Source organism: Bos indicus, chromosome 29 (genome assembly GCF_029378745.1).
Source record: "Bos indicus isolate NIAB-ARS_2022 breed Sahiwal x Tharparkar chromosome 29, NIAB-ARS_B.indTharparkar_mat_pri_1.0, whole genome shotgun sequence".
Classification (NCBI taxonomy): domain Eukaryota; kingdom Metazoa; phylum Chordata; class Mammalia; order Artiodactyla; family Bovidae; genus Bos; species Bos indicus.
This window is the reverse complement of record NC_091788.1, coordinates 38,872,479-38,886,083: the sequence shown is the minus strand read 5'-3', so window position 1 is coordinate 38,886,083 and position 13,605 is coordinate 38,872,479.

The following is a 13,605-nucleotide window of genomic DNA, read 5'->3' as shown; positions in this document are numbered from 1 at the left end:
AAAAAAAAAACAAGGTCAAAAAATTATAAAATATATATATATGAAGTTTGCTGAAGAAGAATAAAATAGGGTCTCTCTCTTTTTTTTTTTTTTTTGCAAAGTAATAGGTTATAAAAGTGAAAATTAAAGGAACAATAGAGGACTTAATTTTTTTTAATTAAAAAAAAAAGAAAGAATGATCGTAAAAATAGTAAAAATATATCTAGGACTTTTTCTGGTTTTGTTGTGAGTATTGTGGGTTCAGTTCATTTTTGGCTAGTTCCTTGGTCCGACTTATATTTCTCAAGATCTATAGGCCCCTTCCTATGTAGTCTGTAGTAATCACAGGGTTTTCATCTATTGCCTGTAGCTTCCAGGGCGTTTCCCTCTGTTATAGCTTCTTCTGTTTGCTGGTCTCTTCAGTGTCTGGCTTCCACCCTGACACAAAGGGGACAGTGGAGGAAACTTTTTTTTTTTAAGCTCACTTGTTCAGTTGTGCTGTGGGGAGGGAGGGAGGGATGCTGCAAACAAATAACACTGGCGTGCGCTCGCAGTGCCTCAGCCACACTGGGTCTGCCCCTGCTCACGGCGTGTGTAGCCTCCCTGCCCACACTGCTCGGGCTCTAGGTTATTCCACCGGGAACAATCCGAGGCCAGCCCTGGGCTGCATGTACCTCCCAGGTCCAAGCCGCTCAGGTTCAGGCACTCGGGTAGTCCTCAGAGGCGCAGACTCAGTTGGGCCTGCATTTTGTGCTCTTCCCAGGTCCGAGCAGCTCAGGTGATGAGGTGTTTGGCAAGCGCCGATACTGCGACTTATCGCCTCCCTGCCACTCGGTTATCTGGGTGTAAAACCGGCACACCTTCTCAGGCAGATGTTAACCGTCCAGACCCCCAAGCAGTTTTAGTTAGCAAAGAAGCCTGCTTACAGTTTTATAGATAATGTCTCTCTGGGGCTGCGAATGCCCCCTTCTGGCTCTGGCTGCCTGTCACCGGAGGGGGAAGGTCTGCAGCCGGCTATCTCTGTTCAGTTCTTTGTTCCATGCGCGGGCCTGGCGGTGTCTTAGGTTGGGGCTGGCTTTTCGCGTGGTAGATATTCCACAGTCTGGTTTGCTAGCCCAAATTATTTTGCTCCGATAGTGCTCAGGGTATTCAGGCCAGATTTTACTCTAAGCGATGCAGCCCGCGCTGCGCCTTCCTGTGCAGCCCCCGCTTGCTAATGGCGTGTGCAGGCGTCTGCGCTGCTTCTCCGCTGGGGGAGTTACCGTAGGGCTTGCAATCTGCGAGTTTTAATTGTTTATTTATTTTTTCTCCCTGTTACGTTGCCCTCTGTGCTTCCAAAGCTCGGCATAGATTTGGCAGTGAGAAGGTTTCCTGGTGTTTGGAAACTTCTCTCTTTTTAAGACTCCCTTCCCAGGACAGAACTCTGTCCCTCCCTCTTTTGTCTCTTTTTTTGTCTTTTATATTTTTTCCTACCTCCTTTCGAAGAGTTGGGTTGCTTTTCTGGGTGCCTGATGTCCTCTGCCGGCATTCAGAAGTTGTTTTGTGGAATTTACTCGATGTTTAAATGCTCTTTTGATGAATTTGTGGGGGAGAAAGTGTTCTCCCCGTCCTACTCCTCCGCCATCTTGGCTCCTCCCCATAAACATCCATTTCTGTGTCAAAGATGTGTCATTAGTTTGAGGGAGATTGTTCCTTCTGAGAAGAAGGCAATGACAACCAGCTACAGTACTCTTGCCTGGAATAACCCAAGGATGGAGAGGCTTGGTAGGCTGCAGTTGATGGGGTCGCTAAGAGTCGAACACCACTGAGTGACTTCACTTTCACTTTTCACTTTCCTGAATTGAAGTGGAAATGGCAACCCACTCAAGTGTTCTTGCCTGGAGAATTCCAGGGACGGTGAAGCATGGTGGGTTGCTGGCTATGGGGTTGCACAGAATCAGATACCACTGAAGCGACTTAACAGCAGCAGCAGCAGCAGCAGCTCCTTCTGAACTAAGGGAGTCAACTAGTTACAGATGAAGAGTGAACCATCTCTGATCAGAAGGTAGAACCAACTGCAAAGCAATTGTGAATCCCCAGGCAGAGTAATTCAGTTTCCACAGATGCAAGAACCACAGCAGGAAAAAGTTACTGAACCTGTATTCCATGTAAGGCGATAATAATCTAACACAGTGCTTACTGCTTTTAGATTAGAAAAAGGGCTTATTTGTCTTCAAGAATGCCCATGTCAGCCTGAGAAATAGGCAAACAGTAAATACATGTCAAATTAAAGGGTCACTTTTGTGGCATTGATTGAATGTGGTCAGAGTTTAGATTTAGAACCTGGGGTTGATTAAGAAGGACCTCCTGGAGAAGTGGAGAAGGCAATGGCAACCCACTCCAGTACTCTTGCCTGGAAAATCCTATGGATGGAGGAGCCTGGTAGGCTGCAATCCATGGGGTCGCTAAGAGTCAGACATGACTGAGCGACTTCACTTTCACTTTTCACTTTCATGCATTGGAGAAGGAAATGGCAACCCACTCCTGTGTTCTTGCCTGGATAATCCCAGGGACGGCGGAGCCTGGTGGGCTGCCGTCTCTGGGGTCACATATAGTCGGACACGACTGAAGCGACTTAGCAAGAGCGGCATCAGCCTGGAGAAGGGGGTGCTAAGGCTGCGTTTGAAGAGACTATAGAGTTTCTCAAATGAAGGCACCAGGACTTCCCTGGGTGTCCAACATTCCTGGAGGTCCAGTGGTTATGCCTCTGCGCTTCCAATGCAAGAGGTACCCTTTCAATGCCTGGTCATAGAATCAATATCCTGCATACAATGTAGCACAGGAAAAAAAAAAATCAAATGCAAGCACCTCTGTGATCAATGGCTGTGAGCTTCACAGTGGTTGGAAGTGATCTCGAGATATATGACACCCAGAGGGAGACATCAGTGTGGGAACAGAGGGTAGCCAGTTCTGCTCTAACCCACTCCCTCCTTCTCCATGTAGATGCTCTACATGGGTAAAATTACCATTGGAACACCCCCTTAGGAATTCCATGTTAACTTTGACACAGGATCGTCTGACCTGTGGGTGCCCTCCCTCTTTGCTCCTGTTGTGAGTACAGACTCCCCATACCCGGACCATCATTCACTTGCCCTGCCACCCTGTTTCCACCCTTGGCACCTGATGACACTCATCTCTTGGTTCTGCAGCTACACAACTTAGGTTCAGACATTACAAGTCTTGCACCTTCTGGCCTACCCAAAAGACCTTCTGGATAGCCTATGGATCTAGGAGCATGAAGGGATTTCTCGTTTATGACACCATTCGGGTAACATGCAAAGAGAAGCTGAGTCAGGACTGGCTATGGAGTGACCCCTGCTTGCAAAACAGATGCAGGATCATTTGGCAGGGCCCTTCCTGGCCTAACTCCCATAGACATTGGTCATCTTACCCACAGGATCCTGTGCTTGGGGAGGCAATGCCCATGGTGACACATGAGCAAATGGATTAGCTAACCCAGAGAGTGGCTTGAGGTGTGGACTTGCAGCTCCTCTGCCCATGAGCAGTTCAAGATTCATTTTGCTGGGAGCAAGAAGATGGGAAAAAAAGCACCCACTTTTATATTCACAGACTGTTCCAGCCACTTTCAGGTGATAACTGGTTTAATTCTGCAACAACCCCACAAAGCAGTTACTCTGATTAACTCATGAGACATATGAGGAAACTGAGGTGCAGACAGCAAGGGCCTTGCTGAAGGCACACATGTGGTAAAAGGTGGAGTTAGGCTGGCTTTTCAGGACTGAAGTTGCTGTGGGGTGTTTGGGGACTGGATAAAACTGATCTGGGGACCCTAGGGGCAGTCAAGGGCTTCAGGTATCCAGAGTGGGAAACTGGAGGCCTGAGAAGTCAAGGAGCCTGATAAATGAGTTCTCACTCTAGAGGACCCTTGAGAGTCTACTAAACATATGGCCTGCCTCCCCCAAAATACTCACGTAGTTCCCCTCTTTCTCTTTCTCTCTCATATACACTCACAGAAATATACACATATCCCCAAAAGTGAATACTCCAGGCAGTAATTTCATAGAACCCTGCAAGCAAGATTGTTTTTGGCTTCTGTCTTACCGGACAGATGCAGAATCCACAGTACATTACAGAGAATGCGGTCCATTCCTGTCATTAGGTCACAGTAATGCCAAAGAGAAAGCTATCTTGCTCTCGATTGATTTGTCCATAAGGTGGCACCAATGGGACCTGGCCTGACTCTTGACTGCCCCACCTGTACAGAAGCCACGAGGCCAATTTGACTCACTCAGGTGGTGTTTTTCAGAGGGGTAGATGTTTTAAAATTCACAGCCTCTCTCAAATGGAACCCAAATTCCCTTTCCACCTTGCTCTAACCGTCTGTGGGCAACCAAAGACAGAGCCCAGCCTCAATTCTTCTCTGAGGATCTAATGGCAATGCACCCCAGCCCAGTCCTAGCCCCACTTCACGTATCTGTAAGTGGTAACACTCTTCTCTCCCACAGACTGGGGATCTTGTAAGTACTGACCAGCCGTTTGGTCTAAGCATGGTGGAATATGGGTTTGAAGGCAGAAGATTTGATGGTGTCTTGGGCTTGAACTACCCCAACCTATCCTTCTCTGGAACCAGCCCCACCTTTGACAAGCTGAAGAATGAAGGTGCCATTTCTGAGCCTGTTTTTGCCTTCTACTTGAGCAAGTAAGTCTGAGATGGGACAATTCCTTTCTCCAAATTAGCTGTAAGATGCTTTCAGTTGTACAAAAATTATAGAACACTTGATAAAGAAGTATCCTGAGATAATATAACCAAGGATAACTATGGCCCCAGGGCCCTACCTGGCTTCACCACTGGCTTTTATAAATAAAATTTTATTGGAACACAACCCAGATCCTGGACTCAAGACCAGTAACTTGGTCTGGGGGGGGGGGGGGGGGTGGGGTGAGTTATGAGGGAGGTTAATGGAAGGCAACAGGAAACAAGTTGGAGGAAAAAAACAATACGATTTCTTATGAATTTGATAAGGAAGGAAGGAGAAAGATGGTGGATATCTTTCCTTCCTCGTTAGCATTTCAATGGAAGCCCAGGACCAGCTACACAATTTGTAGCAGCCAGTGAAAAATGAGAGTGTGGGACACAAAACAAACATGTGGGACCCCTTGTTCTAGAAATATTAGTCATTTCAAGACAGGGAGAGCAGAGGTGGGATCTCTTCTGAGTGTGGGGCCCTTTGGACAGTGTAGGTCACAGGCCAGTGGAGCCAACTCTGGGTGACCTGAATCCACACCCTTATAACTCACAGGCCTTGATTTTCCTGAAAAATGACAAGGTGGACACAGGGAAAGCCAAAACACTTCAGCACCCTGTGGTCTCAGGGTGTCTGAGCACTCAGGTCGCTGAAGGTCCAGGGTGTCTTCAGAAGACATAGTGGGTGGAGCTCAGACAAGTGATTCAGCTTCTAACCTCCTCTGTGCCACTCATGAGACAGTAACATGCCTCAGTCTGTATCTCTATCTCTCCTAGACGCTATTTCTGCATCTGTACATGGGGACCTCATTAGGGCCTTGATGGGTGGACCAGCACAGCTCTCAGACAGTGTTGTTGTTACTGTCCTCCAAGGATCACCACCCCTTTCACTTCTCTCTACAGAGATGAGTGGCATGGCAGTGTGGTGATGTTTGGTGGGGTGGACCACCACTACTACAATGGAGAGCTCAACTGGGTACCATTGATCCAAGCAGGAGACTGGATTGTACACATGGACTGGTAAGCCTCTCCCTCTGAGGGTCAGCCCAAGTGACGCTCCCACTACTGAACACAGACACAGGCAAACACACACAAATGCATTCTCACACAGACATGTACACCACCTTCAACGACAAAAACAGACACACAGACACATGGGAACACACAAGCAGACACATATAAACAGACACAGCAACACATAAAAACATGCATAGCTATTCCCAGACACACAAGCACACACAGAAACACATGCAAACACACATACAAAAAAACACACAAGCACATAGATACACAAACAACCCATGGATTCATAATCCCCAGGCCTTCTGAGCATGGCTCTGACCACGGTCCTAAGAGGCACCAGAGAGGTCTGTATAGCTAGGAAAAGGCAACACCCAGTGCCCTTTGAAGTGGGGAGCATGGTTACTGGACTCTACAGTGTGGTGAACAGAGGATCAGGGAGAATATCTCAAGCCTGAACAGAGTTATGATAAGATGACCGACTGTCCAGGGCTACCTAGGACATAGGAAGTTCTCAGTACAGATAAATGTCAGTTAAAAAAACAGGGACAGTCCTGAGAAAATGGGGAAAACTGGTCTTCTTAAGGAGCAGCTACCCAAGCAGTGGAGAGAGGTTTCCTGCAATCTTAAGAGGTGAAAGCAACTAAAAAAAAGACACGCCAAGTTCTTGGACACACAGTGGGACAGGGGCTATTACAGAGAATCAGGAAGGTGGAATCCAGGAGTGACCGAGGACAAGAGGCATAATTGATAGGATTCTGTGTTATACCCTCAGACAAAAGCTGACTTGTCCTTTGGAATTTCTGAGAGCTAGTCATGTATTTCCTGACCAGGGTCTCAGGGCGTGAGCTGGTTGTAGGAGCAGTGCTGGGAGACACCCTCTCCCAAAGGAGCCCCTCTCTCCCCCTACTATGAGAATTTGCTGCCCCTGCGAATCTCTATATTCACTCTGTGTGTGACCCATTATTTGTTCCCCATCAGATACAGTTCTCTTGATGTTTCTTATTGTTTTCTCAGTCTTCATTCACTCATTTAACAGATAAGCATTGGGCATCCCCTGTGTGTCAGGCACTTTAGGGAGGCAAGGAGAATAAAACTCGCCCTCACATCTAAGAAGGCAGATGTACAGGAAGTGACTTGCCCACATAGTGAATTGTGACTTTGGTACATGCTAGACATGAGGAGGAGAAGGCAATGGCAACTCACTCCACGACTCTTGCCTGGAAAATCCCAGGGACAGCGGAGCCTGGTGGGCTGCCCTCTATGAGGTCACACTGAGTCAGACATGACTGAAGTGAGTTAGCAGCTGCAGACATGAGGAAGGATCTACAGAGAGTGACTAACACAGGAGACTGATAAACACCAGGGGAAAGACTTCCCAAAAACAATACAATTAAGCTGGAATCTGAAAGATGAGAAGAAATTTGCTAGTCAAAGTGAAGTGGAGTCTTCTAGGAAGGAAGACCAGCTTGTGTCAAAGCACAAAAGATCCTGGTATATTCAAGTACTGCATTCAAGGGTGTCAAGAAAGGTGCTGTGTCGAGAGCAAAGGAAAAGAGGGCAAGAGACGAAGGGCTGTTTAGGAGACAGTCGGGAAGGGGACAACTCTGGGAAGACTTAGAGTGACCTTGATGCCCGCTTTCTTCCTTTGTCTCTCACCGTCTCCATTGAAAGAAAGGTTATTGCTTGTTCTGGACGCTGCAAGGCCATTGTTGACACTGGGGCAGCATTCATCGAAGGCCCAGGAACACTGATCCATAACATACAGAAGTTCATCAGCGCCACGCCTCAGGGTTCCAAGGTGAAGGCTCATGCCTCAGGGTCACTCCCAGTCTTCACACACAACAAGGATCACCAGGGCCAACCTCTTTTTCTCTCTCTCTAACAGCACTACATTTCATGTTCTGTAGTCAATACCCTGCCCTCTATTATCTTCACCATCAACAGCATCAACTACCCCATGCCAGGTCAAGCCTACATTCTCAAGGTGAGGGGACAATACTGAGGGTTGGTTCTCAAACTGGAGTTTGCAGGAACCCTTAGGCTGCTGCTGGGAGGAGCACGACCTCTGGAGGCCATGTCACACCACTGCAGATGCTGCTGAGCCTTGTGGCTGAGCCAGTGCCTCCCACAAAACCAAACACTTGAGAGTAAAGGGCCATGTGGGACACTGATATTCCTGAAATAAATGTAGAGAGGCCACACCATATGGCATGGTGGGAGTCAGAGAGAGGGGAACACTAAGGTCCTCAGTCCTCAAAGAGCTTCAATTCAATCTGAACTCAGAGGTGCATGAGCATGAAATTCAGCACTAGCAGTCCCTGAAATAGGCCATGTTACAAGGAGAATGGCTGGGGACAGTCCCAGTGTGATTTCCCAGCATAAGTTAACAGTCTCCCTTCCCTTCTCACGGTTTTCCTGGTTTGGATGATAAATTACATGGTCATTCTAGTTCTAGGCTACATCTTCACCTTGCTCCAGCCAGGTGCCTCCTTTGTGAGTTGGGATACCCGACCCCTCTGTGGGGAGGTTGGATCCTAAGTTGAATAAAGGGTGCACAGTGACTGCTCAGCCCCTGCACAGGGTAGAGGCTTCATGTCAGCTCCCAGTGGGAGTTCAGCGCAGGCCGATGGGCTCAAAGAAGGCTTTGAGGAAGAGAGTGAATTTCAGGAATTCTAAAACTACAAACTCATTGAGGCATATGGGGGGGGGGGTGCGTGGTTCTAGCCAAAACTGCACTGGAATCCATGTAAATGGCATCTCAAGGTGGTCTGCACTGGGGCACTGGGGACTTACTAGCAGTGATGAGGGCTAAAAACTGACCAGTGTGGATGGGGAACAAGAGTGCATTATCCAACCAAGCCTGGAGTGGCCAAAGAGGATGAGTGTGGGCTGAAGGAGGCTTTGCAGAGTTCCTAAGTTAAGTCTTCAAGAAAATGCTGTAGGCACTGCTCTATTTAAGATGGATAACCAACAATGAGGTGCACAGCAAACTCCGCTCAGTTATATGACAGTCTGGATAAGAAGGTTGTCTTTGGGACCAGGATACGCAGATACATATGGTTGAGTCACTTTACTATCCACCTGAAACTCAGAATATTGTTAATTAGCTATGCTCCAATACAAAATAAAGTTTTTTTAATAAAGTACGGATTGTGGGGATGCAGGAGGAGAACCAGCATTCTCTGCAGAGAAAACAAGGAGCAGGAGTCAAAAGGAAAGAGACAGGGACTGAGGAGAGCTATGGACACACTTGTTCTTTTCAAAAAAATTATATTGAAGTGTGGCTAATCTTCAGTGTTGCTTTAAGTTATCCTGCACAAAAATGTGACTCAGTTATACACATAAAAATATTTTTTCTTATTCTTTTCCATGTAATTTATCAATGAATATTGAATAGAGTTTCTTATGCTCTACAGTAGGATTTTGTTGTTTTTCATTCCTCTGTTTTCCCAACTCCCAGTCCTCCACTCACCACACCCTTCCTCATGGCAACCTCATGTCTTGGCCCTCTGGTTTTGGATGAACTCTCATATCCCCTGCTGCTGATAAAACCCCTTGTTACTTACCAAAAGAGGGAAATAAAACAAATAATTGTGCTGGGTCTGGATATTGGGGGAAGTCACTGGTAAGGGCTCATGCTGACTGGTGCATGTCTCTGACTCCCCCAAGATTCTAGAGGCCGCTGCTATACCACCTTTGAAGAGAACAAGGTGAGTCCATCTACAGAGACCTGGGTCCTGGGTGACGTCTTCCTGAGGCTGTATTTCTGTCTTTGATCAAGGAAATGACAGGATTGGCTTGGCACTGGCAGTGTAAATGCTTGGAGAGATTCAGGTATTAGTAACACACACTCACTCACACTTAGGGCACTGCTGCCCAGGATGCTGGTGAACTGTGTTTGGTGGTCTGCACACCTTATTCTCAGTAAAGAATAAAGGGTTTCACTCTTAATGGTGCTGAAACAAATGGTTGCCTCTGTTTGTGTCTGCGAGTGCAATATCTAGAACCAAGTCTAAATCAAAATTGAGAGGAGCCCTACTCCAGCTGGCTTCAAGGAAAAGGGAGACTCATTGCAATGATTCTGGGAATCTAGGACACAAGACTCAGAGCAAATACAAAGATCTCAGTGACTGGACCCAAGAAATCGTAAGTCATCAGTTCTCTCTTTCTCACCCTCAGTGTTTCCCTTCCCTCTTCTTTGATGTTCTTAGCCTGACAACTTTCTTCCTTAAGGCTTCCACACCTAGTGAGGCAGCCCAAGCTACCTGCCCTAGGGTTTTATATCCTGAAGGCATCTCCTAGTAAGGAAAGAAGCTTGGAGCCATTAGAGTTCACGGGTGTTCCCTGAATGACCCACCTCAGTTCACATGTACAGCTGTAAATCAGCCATCCTGGCAGGGCCATGGGGTCCTATGATTGGCTTTACATGGTCATTGAAACTGACCCAGCAGGACACATGATTGTCAGTTTCCTCCAGAACTACTTGACTGAAGCTGGGGAAAGGCAGCCACAAGGATAGTGACTGGGGGATTGTCTAGGCCATGGAGGAGTTCGTGAGGACCCACCAACTCCACCCCCTCCTCATTCAGAGGAATTATAAGGGGTAATGAAATAGACTCTCTTCATCCCATCTCAGATGGTCTTATCGCTGGACTTCTCCTCCAGGGGACTTTTGGGTGAGGTACTTCATGCAGAGCTGGTTCCCTCTTGTTCCCACACCCCAGTCACCAGCTCTCTGCCACATATGCCTGCTCTGTCCTTTCCAGTCCTACTTGGTAAGTGGTGGCCCCAGTGGATCCCTGAGCCATCTCCCTCCTCCAGGGTGCAGAATGCCACTTCCTTGGCCTCCAATGCTGCTGGGGAGAATGCAACGCATGTATCGGGGAACCCAGGGTACACAGAGCCTTCAGCCTTTCTGAGCTTCCTCCAGGGGTGGAGCTACAAACTATTTGCTTGGAGCTACCATGGTTAGGCACTTTTGCAGTGGAAGCATCAGTTCTTTCCACCTGGACACCTCAGTGCATGTCTCAGCTAAGACAGCAGGGGTCAGAGGTTGATTTCCTTTCACATTGACTGGTTTGATCTCCTTGCTTTATAAGGGACTCTGAAGAATTTTCTCAAGCATTGCAGTTGAAAAGCTCTATTCTGTGGCATTCACCCTTTCTTATGGTCCAGATCTCACATCTGTACATGATTATTGGAAAAATCATAGCTTTGACACTCAAACCTCTGTACCAAAGTGAGTCTCTGCTTTTTAATACACTGTCCAGGTTTTTCATAGCCTTTCTTCCTTCCAAGGAGCAAGTGTCTTTTAATTTTGTGGCTGCAGTCAAGGTCCATAATGATTTTGGAGCCCAAGAAAATAAAATCTGCCACTGTTTCCACTTCTCCCTCATCTATATGCCATGAAGTGGTGGGACTGGATGCCATAAATTATGAGTATTTTTTTGTGAGTAATATTTTGAATGTCAAGTTTTAAGCCAGCTTTTTTCATCTCCTATCCTTATCGATTGGTCTTTAGTTCTTTGCTTTCTGCTATTAGTGTGGTGTCATCTTCGTATCTGTGGATGTTGATATTTCTCCCAGCAATCTTGATTCCATCTTGGGATTTATGCAGTCCAGCAGATCAAATGATCTTTCCTACATAAAAGTTCAATAAGCAGAGTGACAATGTATATCTTGTCTTGCTCCTTTCCCAATTTTAAATATTTTAGTTGTTCTGTGTCTGATTCTAACTGCCACTTTTTGGCCTACATACAGACTTTCAAGAGACAGGTAAGGTGATCTGATACTCCCATTCTCTTAAGAATTTTCCTCAGTTTGTTGTGGTCCTTTATGTGAAAGGCTTTAGCATAGTCAGTGAAGCAGATGCAGATGTTTTTCTGGGATCCACTTGCTTTCTCTATGGTCCAATGGATGTTGGCAATTTGATCTCTGGTTCCTCAAACCAGTTTGTACATCTGAAAGTTCTCAGTTCATGTACTGTGAAGCTTAGCTTGAAGGATTTTGAGCATTACCCTGCTAGCAAGTGAGATGAGCACAATTGCATGATATGGTGAACATTCATTCGAATTGCCTTTCTTTTGGATTGGAAAGAAAACTGACCTTTTCCAGCACTGTGGCCACTGCTGAGTTTTCCAAATTTGCTGACATATTGAATGCAGCAACTGTTACAGCCTCATTCTTTAGGATGTTTTAAACAGCTTAGCTGGAATTCCATCACCTCCACTAGCTTTGCTTGTAGTGATGCTTCCTAAGGCCCACTTAACTTCATGTTCTAGTTTATCTGGCTTTACATAAGTGACCCCAAAATCATCTCTATCCAGATCATTATGTCCATTTTTGTATAGTTCTGTGCATTCTTGATACCTCTATTTAATCTCATCTGCTTCTGTTAGGTCTTTGACTTTTCTGTCCTTTATTGTGCCCATCTTTCCATGAAGTATACCTATGGTATCTCCAATTTTCCTGAAGAGATCTATACACTTTACAATGTATTATTTTCCTCTAATTCTTGCACTTTCCACTTACAAAACTTTCTTATCTCTCCTTGCTATTCTCTGGAAGTCTGCATTTCATTGGGTATATCTTTCCCTTTCTTGTTTGCTGTTCACTTCTCTTATTTTCTCAACTGTTTTCAAGGCCTCCTCAGGCAACCACTTTGCCTTCTCACATTTGTTTTTCTTGAGGATGGTTTTGGTCACCATTTCCTGTACAATGTTACAAACCTCCATCCATAGTTCTTCAGGCTACCAGACCAAATCCCCTGAATGTATGTTTCATCTCCACTGTATAATCATAAGGGATTTGGCTTAGATCATAGCTTAATGGTCTAGTGGTTTTCCTTACTTTCTTCAATTGAAGTCTGAATATTGCTTGCTTCTGCCTAAGCAATAGTGCCAGATGACCACCCACCACTCCCAGTGGGTATAGAGCAAAAACACAATTTGAAGACTATACAGTGGAAGTGAGAAATAGATTTAAGGGACTAGATCTGATAGACAGGGTGCCGGATGAACTATGAATGGAGGTTCATGACATTGTACAGGAAACAGGGATCAAGACCATCCCCATGGAAAAGAAATGCAAATAAGAAAAATGGCTGTCTGAGGAGAACTTACGAATACCTGTGAAAATAAGAGAACCTAAAAGCAAAGGAGAAAAGGAAAGATATAAGCATCTGAATGCAGAGTTCCAAAGAATAGCAAGGAGAGATAAGAAAGCCTTCCTCCACAATCAATGCAAATAATAGAGGAAAACAGCAGAATGGGAAAGACTAGAGATCTCTTCAAAAAAATTAGAGATACCAAGGGAACATGTCATGGAAAGATGGGCTCGATGAAGGGCAGAAATGGTATGGACCTAACAGAAGCAGAAGATATTAAGAAGAGGTGGCAAGAATACATAGAACTGTACAAAAAAGAGCTTCACGACCCAGATAAACATGAAGGTGTGATCACTCACCTACAGCCACACATCCTGGAATGTGAACTCAAGTGGGCCTTAGAAAGTACGAACAAAGCTAGTGGAGGTGATGGAATTCCAGTTGAACTATTTCAAATCCTGAAAGATGATGCTGTCAAAGTGCTGAACTCTATATGCCAGCAAATTTGGAAACTCAGCAGTGGCCACAGGACTGGAAAAGATCAGTTTTAATTCCAATCCCAAAGAAAGGTAATGCCAAAGAATGCTCAAACTACCACACAATTGCACTCACCTCACGCACTAGTAAAATAATGCTCAAAAATCTCCAAGCCAGGCTTCAGCAATATGTGAACTGTGAACTTCCTGATGTTCAAGCTGGTTTTAGAAAAGGCAGAGGAACCAGAGATCAAATTGCCAACATCCACTGGATCATC